The sequence below is a fragment of the Pholcus phalangioides genome, unplaced genomic scaffold, assembly GCF_987345545.1.
Source record: "Pholcus phalangioides strain wild (caught in Gottingen) unplaced genomic scaffold, Ppha-v1.0 ptg000029l_1, whole genome shotgun sequence".
Lineage (NCBI taxonomy): Eukaryota > Metazoa > Arthropoda > Arachnida > Araneae > Pholcidae > Pholcus > Pholcus phalangioides.
In genome coordinates, this window is record NW_028301619.1 from 1,800,936 (window position 1) to 1,813,396 (window position 12,461).

At 35.3% G+C, this 12,461-nt stretch overlaps 1 long non-coding RNA gene across 1 annotated transcript in view; it reads right to left on the reverse strand.

Moving 5' to 3' along the window:
• LOC149067566 (uncharacterized) overlaps positions 1–12,461 on the reverse strand; it is a 100,082-nt gene that overhangs the window by 27,005 nt on the left and 60,616 nt on the right. The window contains exon 5 of the long non-coding RNA XR_016195333.1: positions 7,206–7,280. This is a non-coding gene — a long non-coding RNA (uncharacterized LOC149067566). The remainder of the gene's footprint in view (positions 1–7,205; positions 7,281–12,461) is intronic.

Here is a 12,461-nt window from a genome sequence, read left to right on the forward strand (position 1 = left end):
AAAGTTCATCACGTGAAATCGCGGGTAACAGCTAGTTCATCATAAAAAAAATCCATTGGTTACTGATGATCAGCGATGTTTTTTATAACATCAAAGTGATAACAGGAGATGATTTTAAGCATTTTTAGGAAGTTAATTCATCGCGTATCCACCTACTTTATTATCTTTTAATTCTGTTATTATCTCTTTTAACATTTCATTAGAAGTTTCTGAGTAAAACCGAGTTAATGGAATTTTGTTGAATATACTATCTTGTATTGGGCAACAGCAATTTGTAATTTATACAAATACAAGGCCACAACAGGCAAAATGCCCAGCGAGAAAAAGATGCCCACAATAAATATGGATGTCATATATTTAAAAAATACAGCAACCCGAATCCGTATCATCTGAATTTCTTCTCATAAAGTCATTATTTAAACTTTCCGCCATATCTTTAGGACATGGCACTTACTCACTCAATAGATCACTCACTCACTAGATCGCTCACTCACTCACGGACTGACTTACTCGCTCATTGAATCAGTAACCCACTCGCTCACTGAATCACTTGCTCACTCGGTCACTCAGTCACTCACTGGGTCACTCACTCACTCAGTAACTCAATCGCTCATTCCCTCGCTAACTGACTCGCATCGAACTGTCGTCGGTGAATTGTTGGTCGGTGAATTTTCCTAGTGGTGAATTGCATGGCGGTGAATTGTTGGTCGGTGAATTTTCCTAGCGGTGAATTTTCCTAGTGGTGAATTGCATGGCGGTGAATTGTTGTCGGTGAATTTTCCGGCGGTGAATTGTTGGCGGTGAATTTTCCGTAAACCATATGCATATATATATATGCATACAATCGAACCCCGATTTAATATCACCATTTATTTCGTGGAATTCTGGTGCTTTAAGGAGTTTGCTGGTATATCGAATCACGGTTTAACACGAGTGAAGCCTAAAAATGGAATATTTGTTCATTGAAAATTTCTAGCTCTAAGGTTTGACGTGACATGGTGTAACTATATAATCGAGGTTCTACTATATTAAGAGATAGATCTACATCATTTTAAAAATCAATTAGTTAATTCATATATCAACTACTCAGAAACTCAAGGAAACATTTTTTTTTTCTGGATATTATGCTGAGGTGAACTCGGAAAGAAAAGTCATCACGTCTCCGCCGAGACTCGAACCCAGTCCCTCTTTCATATCGGGCAAGCATGCTACCACCATCTACACCACTGGAGACGCGACTCAGCATTCCTTATTTCACGCACTATGGCGTGAGGCACTGAAGTAAAGACATTAGTAGCCAAGAGAGGCTACTAATGTCTCTGTCACGGTGCGTGAAATAAGGAAGGCGGGGTCGTGTCTCCAGTGGTGTAGATGGTAGCATGCTTGCCCGGTATGTAAGAGGGCCTGGGTTCGAGTCCTGGCGGAGACAAGATGGCTTTTCTTTCCGAGTTCACCTCAGCATAACATCCAGAAAATAAAATGTTTGGTCAGTAAATTTTGGTGGTTTTGAAAAAGTTGCATGTTATTGACGTTAAAATTAGAGAAAAAAATAACCGACAATTAAATTCCTAAACACTTGTGTCAAATTGTACAAAAGTATACATAGTACTTGAGAAAAAAAAATTGTGCCCAAAAGTGTATAGAAAATTTTTAAATGTTCCTTAAAGGAAGGAAATATTTCCCATAGGACAGCAGGTGAAGCCAAGATCGCGCACCAATCCCTTAAATCAGGCATCTTCAACCCGGTACTTTCTGAAGCACCCAAAGTGCTCGATGCTCGTGCCCGATTTCGTGCTCGCGAGCACTTGATCAACGTTTTAATTAAACACCTTGTACAAATCGTATTCAAGGAATGAAATCATCTTGATTTCATGCATTCGCATGCCAAACTCGCCGAGAGGGTGCTCTTCTTTTGATGACGGGTAGTCAGTGCTCGTGACTAGAAAAAGGTTGAAGAGCCCAGAGACACGCACACTCAGTTACATATGTGTTTTCCTCTTCTATACTCGAAGGAAAACCTACCGAAAAAAACCGGATTACTGGACGGGTCGGACTGCGCACGGGCGGATTATCGAGTCTACTGTAAATGATCGAAATCAGTGACTAACCTAAAATAACCGAATTTTAATGAAAACAAGGTCAAAGCAAAGGAAAATTTCAGGTTTAGACAAAATATGTTCAGCATATATTTTTTTTTTTGCTTCAAGAAGCAGGCAGCCATAATTTCTTAATCCAGTGTTTCTCAAATTGTGCGCCGCGGCTCCTCGCCAACCTTTGTTAGAGGCGTCACAGTGAGCTGGAGATATTGATTTGTGTGCTGCTTTATGCTTTGGAGTGGTTAGTTATTTTACAAAATAAAGTATCTACTAAATTATTCTGAGGAGCCGCAAGTGAACCACGAATTGGACAAAGGAGCAACGGGTGACAAAAGTTTGAGAACTACTCTATTAATATATTCTTATATTTATCCACACTTGACGAATAGAAGCGTGGGCAATGAATAAGCAATATTTTTAGAGCATCAATTCATCAATCATTATATAGTTGCGAAAAATATTCGATTAGAATTGGATTAATCAATTAAAAATCTTCGATTGACCACTTAAAAATTTTAGTCGATTCCCAGCCCTATTATTAACACCAGCTTAATTTTTGGCTTTTCTCGCGTAACGAAACGAAAATGGTGATTAAGCGATTAACAATGTGTGTTAATCGTTGACCATTTCTGCAAGCTTAATAAATTTCCCTAAATTTATCGCTTTCACCAGACATTATGCATTATACCCATCATTAATCGTTGTTCTCTTCCCCTCTTGGGACACCAACGATTAATGATGGGTATTACGCATAATCACCTGTAAAAGTGATAAATTTAGGGAATTTATCAAACTTACCAAAATGGTCAACGGTTACACATAACCAACCGATTGTTATGCATAACCACTGGATTTATCACATTTACCGTAACATACAGTGAAACCTTGCTAGTCGATAAAATAAATCTCTCTAGAACGATATTTTTTCGAATCTTGTTCGAAATCCCTCCAATGTAAAACTCCTCTCGATATATAACGATATCATCTACTACGATAAATCCTTCTATAACGATATTCTTTTAGTAAATTCGAAACCGCTACAATATTTTTTATATTATAATTATTAAATATACTGATATATCAATTATAATTATCATTACATATAATTTTTTTAATCGATTACTATTTACCATCACAACTCATAAACAATATATATATTAACAACCCAATAATACTTTTCAATAAAAGTTAACTATACACGGAAGTTACCTCATAAGCAAATGCACACAAAACGTATTTTAAAACTTTAAATGGCTGAACGAAGCGAGCCAATAAATTAACAGATACTAATGAAAATAATCAAAAAGATAATTTTGGAAAAAATTCAGTAAAATGGGAAGTACAGCGATTGCCCAAACTACCGTAATTAACAAGGTAGTATAGCGGGTGCTCTCGGTTTTGCAGGCTAATAACGTCACGCGTGACGTCAGCTGGTACTAACTTCAGCGCCTCGTGAGACAGCCCTTATTATAGTGCCTTGCGTACGGCCAGGGTGTGTCGAGCACCTAGAAAACATTCAGAAATCATAATTTTCCACACAAAGCCTAACAGAGCACCTACAAGTCGAAATGACTGAAAAACAAAAAAAAAAGTATTCGTTTCTTGATTTTCTTGCCGAAATCGACAATATATTACCCTTGAGGCCCACCCCCCTCCTTTCGATTCGGGTTTGTTTAAGCCTACTGGTCCCATGATCGATCAGTGGCATCATCTGGCAATCGCGGGTCCCCCATGGTTTTTCAACTGGAGGTGCTGGTTAGAGCCCCTTAAAAAAACAGAGTGGTGAGGAAGGTATACGATAACGTCTTGGCGCTGGTGACACCACCTCCAGGGCAACACCTTCTATAGCAGCAGATAGACCGGCTTATAGGCATCGCTGATTCCAAACAAACATGAACTGCTTGAGATAAGGAAAAACGCCATAGGATGTGGATGAGAAAAAGTCTCCGTTTAAATTTTTTTCTAAAAAAATATGATCCACTCTTGAAACGAAAACTTCAAACTCGAACATGCAATGTTAAAAATATAATAATAGTTCGTCTCTAATTAGCTATGAACGTTTTTTATTTCGCGCATGCTATCTGTTTACTTGAATTTATCCTAGTAACCATGCTTTTGATTCCTCTCACCTCTGCATTGAATCCACGAATCTCTTGAATCATGATTCATCACTGATTCCATATAGGCTACATATGTATTTCGAGAGACCAAATTCGGCATCTGAAAGGTATATGTAATGACAGAACTGCTGAAAAACAACTTAACGAAAGGAATAATTTCAGAGTTATTGAAAAAATAATTTAGAATTGATGAAAATTTATAATTAATGAAAAAAAAGTCAGAATTACTGAAAGCAATAATTGCAGAACTACTGATAGAAACCAGAATTATTGAGAATAATTTTGGAATTGCCAAGAATAATTTCAGAATTGTTAAAAGTAATGATTTATGAAAAATGAGTTTTTGAAACAAATAATTTCGTAATCGACGAAAACTTAAAATTAATGAAAAAATAATTCCAGAATTATCGGGAAAAATTTCAGATTTAATAAAATAAATAATTGATCAAAAAGAGTTGATTAATTAATGAAAAAGTTATTTGAAAATAAATTAAAATTTAATGTAATAAAGTATATTCAGAGCAATTAGGCCAAACGCTCCTGAACGGATAGCATGGGAGAAATAAAAAGCTTTCATAGCTAATTAGAGAACTATTATTATATTTTTAACGTGGAACACAGGAATTTTGAAACAGTGTTCACAGGAGTTTAAAGTTTATTTCAAGAGCTTGCAAGTCTTACTTGATGTTTTTTTTAGAAAAATAATTTAAACAGACTTACCCACGTCCTATGGTGTTTTCCTCTATAATGTCACGCAGCTCGTTTGTTTGGAATCGGCGCTGCCGGTCGTGACGTAACCACTAATGCGTCATAGTTCCGTGTGATGATGCCATCGCTCGATAAATGTAGATTTTTATCCTGGTTTCGTTTTTAGTCGCGAGTGCCAGTGCTGCCACCTGGTAGTCATTCGCGCATGTTCACCCCACCTCCCCGAACCAGAATTTTATGGAGATGCCTGGCCCATAATGCGGGCCATCTGTCCCCGTACAGGCTGGGGGCCCTTGCGTCCCCCTGATGAAGGGAAAGACAAGTGAGTTATGTATGTATAAAGTGAAGTGCATATATGGGAGTAGAAATTTTGGGAATAATTCCTCTTTTAGTCGAAAAAGTTGAAGAATGGTTCCTGGCTTACGATTAATTAAAATTAAACGATGATAAAATGCCACCACTGCCTTACGTGATTAGTATTATTATTAATTAGCTTCGCTGTGAAGAAAGCTCGGTCGGGCAACTTGTGATGTTGGCCTGGTATTCTCGTATTGGCTGAGACGTGACATCGATTTCTGATTGGCTGAAATCTGGAAAAAATACATGTTATGCACAAAATAAAGTTAGTGGCAAAAATTGAGGAAAAAAGGAGATAGTGTTAGTACGATTATTTTGCAAAGTCGAGAAAGATAGAAAAAATCGATTAAATGAGAAAATTTATGAAAATACGGTTGTTTTTTTTTTGACAAAAAATTTTAAATATTTTTTTTCAAGAGCGGTTTTTTTTTTTTTTGGACAGCTAGATAGATGGGGAAAGGAAAAAGGATAGGATACTTTCCGATTAAATATGAAGTTTTTGCAAAATTTCTTGGCGAGGTTGAACGAGGCTTATTTTTCTGTAATGATGTTCCCGGTCTCGAAAATAAATTTATCAAAGACTGCTCGCCGTTCTGTTTGCGATTTTAACTTTAGAATGTCCTCAAAGCATAGCTTCGCGTACTCGAACATGTATAATGTCGAGTTCGGGCAGTCATTAAGGCGGCTTCGGAGACGGCGCCTTTTTTTCGGCCTACACCTCCCCGAGCAATAGAGAAACTTATAGCCCAGTGCCATACCTACAGACCAAAAATGTTAAGGAGTCCCGATTCCGTTCCCTGATTGGTCGATACGGGCTGGCTGCTTTCGCTTTGTTTGAAATTTTTTATATATACTGGCGATTCCCAGCTCTTGAGCGCAATTTCATTTTTTCTAAAAATTCTTAGAACCGTCGGAACTCACTTCAATTTTTTTTATTAAAGTTCAAATATGTAAGCAATTTCTTGATCACTTCTTTACTTTTCTCTTCCAGTGGAACGAGTTTGAGTAAAAGGTTTCCTAATGCTTTGTGTTCCACGGAAAATTTGTGCCACTAAGATATAGTCCACGATTCCCTATGCATATAAAATGAAGAAAAATGAAGGTCACACACAAACTCCTTTAAAAAATAGCATTCTATGTACAGCAATGTGAAAACAAACAGCTAATTGATTTCGCATCCAAGCTCACAGACCGTCCCTGAAGTCTTTCCGAGGAGCCCTGATTAAGAACCGCTGATTTTGACAAGGAGAGGGGGGGGGGGAGACAAAACGCATTCAAGCAAATGCAACCGGGGATCTTATTGGTTGAATTTTTTACGTTTTATCAAAGAGCTTTTACAAAACTTTTACAGTGTAATCCCGGCTTAAGACAGAATTGTGATGTGAATATTTCTAAGCACAGACATCTGATTTTTTTTTTGGATCATCATTGAACGTTTTTGGAATTTTTTTCATATTTTCCAAAAAAAGACATTTTCTCCCATCGACTACTTGTGAGAATCGAACTGAAGGCATCTTTTTAACCATATTCTATGGGGCTCTAGATTAATAGATTAAACCACCAAAGAATGGCTCTAGGCTGCCTATGGGCACTGAATCAGGGGTGAAGGAGAAAAATAATTACAAAAATTGCGAAAAAAATAGTTTTTATGCACGAATTTCAAACTAAAGATGTACGCCCGCATCTTCAGTGCTCGTGTGAAAAGGGCCTAAGATACGAACGCTTGCCAATTGCTTATTATTCACGTGCATTTTTAAAAGCAATACTCATCATAAAAATGTGATTGAACTTTCGTTAAACTTCAAAAATATACATGTGGTCTGGAATTCAATTTTATACATTTGTGTGCATTAACACTAAAAAAGGTCAAAACTTTTGCGTATAATCCGGGCTCTAGTTAAGGAAAAAGATTACTCGAACTCACCCGATAGGTTGTCAACAAAGAGAGGAACCAATATTAATGATACGATAGATGTTTGCGAAGTAGAACTGTCATAATCTGCAAAAAGTAATTTTTTAGAGCAATTTTCGGAGCAGCAAAAATTAAGTTATAAAGCAAGGATGTATTAGTTGGAGCAACGAAATTAATTACAAACACAACAATGAATTAAAGCAACAATATTTGGGATCGATAAGAAAAATGAAAAAAAAAAAGGAACAAAAATTTACCAAAAAAAAAAAGCCATATTTTCTTGACGAATTTTTCACACTAGTCTTTTTAAGACTTATTTTATTATGACACTTTTACTTGCTGAGGGCATTATTTGCTGTCTAGAACAGAAGCAGTTTAGATGAGCTGAAAATTTTTAATAAGTTTTCAATTTCTTTTCTTGTTTAACTTGGAAATTCATTTCAATTCAATACAAAAATCTTAATTTTTGGCATTTTTATACTTTTGTGTACAGTAGTTAGTGCCACCAAATTGCAATGTGCGGAAATGTATCTGCGGATGTATATTTGTGTTATAGGGTCTGCTGATTGTCATGGCAACATGTAATTTTTCTAAAAGGACTAGCGAACTTGCAATTTAAAACCACAGACAGAAAGTCGTATTCAGCCAACCACCACTGCGAAGTGCGCGGGTGTGAAGCCGCACCTTGAAAAGTCCTGGAAACGCTGCAGATTTTCACCCACGACAAAACTCCAAATATATGTTACTGCCAGAACCCGAAATTGGCCAATTCGTGAATTGACCAACTTAAACATTGACCCAACAATGTCCGAAATTCAGATATTTTCCGGCCAGTTCGCGAAGTGGCTAGTGATCCCTGGTCAGGGTACGATGACAAAAATTAGGATTTTTGTATTTTTTCGCGATAATTATGTCCACGTTAGTTATGGCAACCTATCTAACCACAGTCACGATGCGGTAATAATTTTCTCTCTCCACAATGCGACAGAAAAACTACGTTTATATAATTATTTTTATAGTTTTTCCTCTCAAATTTTTAACTTTTTTCCTTGTCACATGGAGCAAATTCAATACAGCTGCTATATGTTAGATATGTATCACACGTTGCGATTAAAACAAAATGGATTTGGTTCCTACCGGGCAGTCTTACATCAGCACATCGAGCTTTGGCCAGGGGGGTCTCCGGCCACTTCGCGAAATAGCCAAGAGTTTTGGCCAAAGTCTGAATTGCAGAAATGATTCGGACTTCAGCCAAAACTCGGTGAATTCGCGAAGTGGTCGGCCCCATCGACAATCGGTCGCACTTCGGGCTTTGGCAGTAATATATATATATATATATACAGTCAACGCTGGATATAACGACACTCTTCGTCCCGTCAAAAACGGACGTTATATTGGGAGGGTCGTTACATCGAAAGTAAAACATATATGATAGCCGTTCTATGAAAACATTTGGGACATATCTTATCGGCCGTTGTAATGAAATGGTCGCTATAATATGCGTTCGTTATAACGAGCGTCGACTGTATATATATCCTACATTTTATTGTTAGAATTATATCACAATCATTAATTGTAAATGGAATTTTAAAACAAATTTCTTTTCACGTTTTTTGAATATTTTCTTTATTCACTCCAGATTCGATACCTTTCGAGTGGCGACTGCTCTGTGCAGAGGATGACCCTTGAGCCACCCCAATGATAAAATCTTGAATGTTCTTTGGTAAATTAGGCAGCATTATGTGCTCGGGAGGTGCTATCATTTACGTTCCAAATATGAAGTTTGAAACTGATCAGAACCGCAACTAAGATTTTTGCCACCCGGGGAAACACATTATTTTGCCATCGCCCCCCCCCCCAAACTTTAAAATTCGATAATTTTGTAATTGTTGTATTTCTAAGCGTTTCCTTCTCCTACTAGATGGCACCACAACCCCCCCCCCCCCACCCCGAGTTCTAGGGCTCTGGAGTTGGTGCGATTAGTTTTGGTTTTAAAAACCGGTTTGTTTTTTTTTTTTGGTGGTTGTTGCTTGGGGACGCAAACGAGAAGCGGCACCTTTTTTTCTTCTCCGGTTTTCGTTGCTACGAATGTTTTGAAAAGCAGCAAAGATGCTTTATAATTTTGTGAACGTATGTGTTATTATTTAGTGTCAAAGCATATTAAACAAGATATTTTAAAGTAGTACGAGTTCTCTCAATGAATCCTTTACTCAACAGAGAGACAACTTCAGCTGGAGAGAAAAATGTTTCTTTTGTTTTGAAGAAACACAACCGAGAAAATCTCAACAATCTTAAAAAATGTGGTTCCCCCCCCCTTAAGTTTATTGGTAAATTAATTAATAATAATTAATTAGGTACCATCTACGCTATGGAAGCAGATAGAATATCTCAACCTTGGTAGAGCACTCGTCCGGCAAGCGAGAGACCGGGGTTCGAGTCCCCGTGGGGGCAGTGATGAATTTTCTTCCTTGTAATCTTCATCTCCACAAATAACCAGTCTTTCGATGAATCTTGTATTCTATTATTAATAACTTCAGAATAATTCTTATTATTTTCTATAAGAATATTCCCCAGTAATTTATGAAAGTAGTCCTACAGAATATTCTCAAGGGTATTACATGTAACTATATTATAAATAACCGGAGAATATTTTCATCAAGAATTTATAAAAATATTCTCAAGTCATTTATAATAGTAGTCCTATCAGAGAATATTCTCCTTGACAAGAATATTCTAGAGAATATTCTCGAGAATTTTACATCTCTACATTAGATCTACATAGTCGAAAGCTCTTTTTAAATCAAGAAAAACTGTTATTGAATATCTATTATGGTTAAATCCTGTATTTTGAACATATGTTTCAATTTTGAAACATATGACAACCATATTTTTATGGGCATCTTTTTATCAGCCACCTCGTTGGGCATTTTGCCTGTTGTGGCGTTGTATTTGTATTTAAATAGTTACTTAGTTCTAAAATGGCTATTTCTATATTTTTATTTTTTCGAAACCCATATTGGTTAGGTGCTAAAAAGTTTTGATAATTTTAGGAAAACAGCTGTTTCATACACTTTTTATTACTTTTGAAAAATGGGAAAAATTGATATGGGCCTGTAATTTAATAAGTTATTTGTCTGTTTTATAAATGGGAAAATATATGGCTATATATGGCATATTTTAACTCACTATGATAGAATCCATTTAGTATTGATGTGATAATGTGCGATTATTTTCAACATCTTAGGGCTATTTGATCGTATCCACTTGCTTTGTTAATCTTTAATTTTTTTTTATAATCTCAATCTCTCTACCATTAATTTTGAAAAAATACATAGATTTGTTAGAATTGGTTATTATTTTCTGCACCTCACAATCGCTGTCTGTACCTAGTTCCATTTCTTCTACGTTTCTTGCCCTCATTGAATTTTTTCGCTAGTATTTTATTGCTGTCAGAGATTGGAAGTGTATTGTGTTCTACATTTTTATTTAGAACGTTGTGATTGATACATTTCCATAGTTGTTTCTTATTATTCTCACATGCCCTAAATTTATTCCTAATGTTGGCTCCTGCTTTATTTTTTTAATACACATTTTTAGATCTTGGTTATATTTCTTGTATTCAAATTTGTATGAAACAATATTTGAGTATTTTTTTGTACAATCTTTCTTTATAACTTATTCCATTTCCTTAGTGATCCAATTATTTTTACTTTTTTTTTCATTTTAACTTGTTTTGCCTAGAGATTAGAATTTGATATTATGATATCTGAAAATCATTTGTATTTTCTAAACATTTATCCTCTAAGACACTAACCAAATTTATATTTGAAATAAAATCTTCAAATTTATTGTAATTTATTATATTTAAGTGTGTTTGGATAATTTTTTCCCGTCAGGTTTCCTTTGTATAAAATTTTTTATATATCCTATTACTGGAAAATTATCACTTATTTATACCAAAAATTTTTGTGATATTTTTGTTCTGTAAAAAACATGGTCTAGGCATGTTTTAGATTCATTAATTTCTCTTGTATTGCTATTAATAAGTGGTACAAATCCATTATTAATAGCAATGTATCAAGGTATTTTGAAGTTTCTGAATCTAGGTTATGTAAGTTTATGTTAATATCTCCAACTATTAATGTATTGTTTTTCATGATTATGTTTGTGATCGGTATAACAATAATATATCTGTATCATATAATCTGAAAGTCCAACACAAATTCTTCAGCTGAGACAAATTTTGAATGGTTTTTCTTTAGATTTGATTTTCTTATTTATATACATTACTACTACCCCAATCTATTATAAGTTCTACAGTTTACATAGCAATGGTAGTCATTTGTATCTTAAACGCCTGCAAAAGCTGTTGAATATTTCATCATCCTCAATCCATATTTCCCTTCAATATATAATCTATTGGTTCGCTTAATGTTCTAAAAAATATTAACAAGTTGTCAAAATTTGCTCAAAACAAGAAAAATTTTAATCATTTTTCTGTTTTTCTATATTGATTGATGAATTTCTTCACTTCGCTGATTTCCTCCAGAGATTTCTGATCTTGATTCTTGGAAAAGTCCTCAGGAATTATAGGCATTTGCTTCTACGTTATTTAATTGTTCCACATTTTGTGTTCAAATTACTTTTGTGTTATCCATCTTCTCCGGAGACAATCTTTATTTTTTTCACCCAGGCAAACACGAGTCTTGTTTTACATTGTCTTGTCAGGTAGAATAGTCTCTTGTTTTCAGTGGTCAGGTGTTCATTTACATAGACGCTGGTGTCTCAAAAACTTCATTTTGTCTGCTGTAAGATTGTCTTGACTCCTGGCATTTTGTAACCAGTTATTTTGAGTTTTCACGATAAAATCTAATAATTGGTTTTGGCATATTTTCATTACGTATTGGTATAGTGTGTGCTTTTTAATTTCTGTTTTCATCAACCCAACTGTATTTTTACTGCTTCTATTAATTCATTTACATTTTCACCTTTCATCTCTGGTATTCCGTTTAGCTCAATATTGTTCCTGCAGCTTTTTGTCTCAAGTTCATTCGTATGGATCTTTAACCATTCTACTTCCAATTTCAAGTTCTTTGTTTTCCCCTTTAATTTCTGTTTTTCCTTATAACTGTTTGTTCTATTTCATATTTCAAATTCTCCATCTGCCCAGTGAAATTGCCTAAGCACTTTGAGGTAAATTCAACCGATTTTAAAATTTCTTTGTCCAAGTCTTTGTTGCCTTTGAAGCAGCATTTTTTGTTAGTTGCT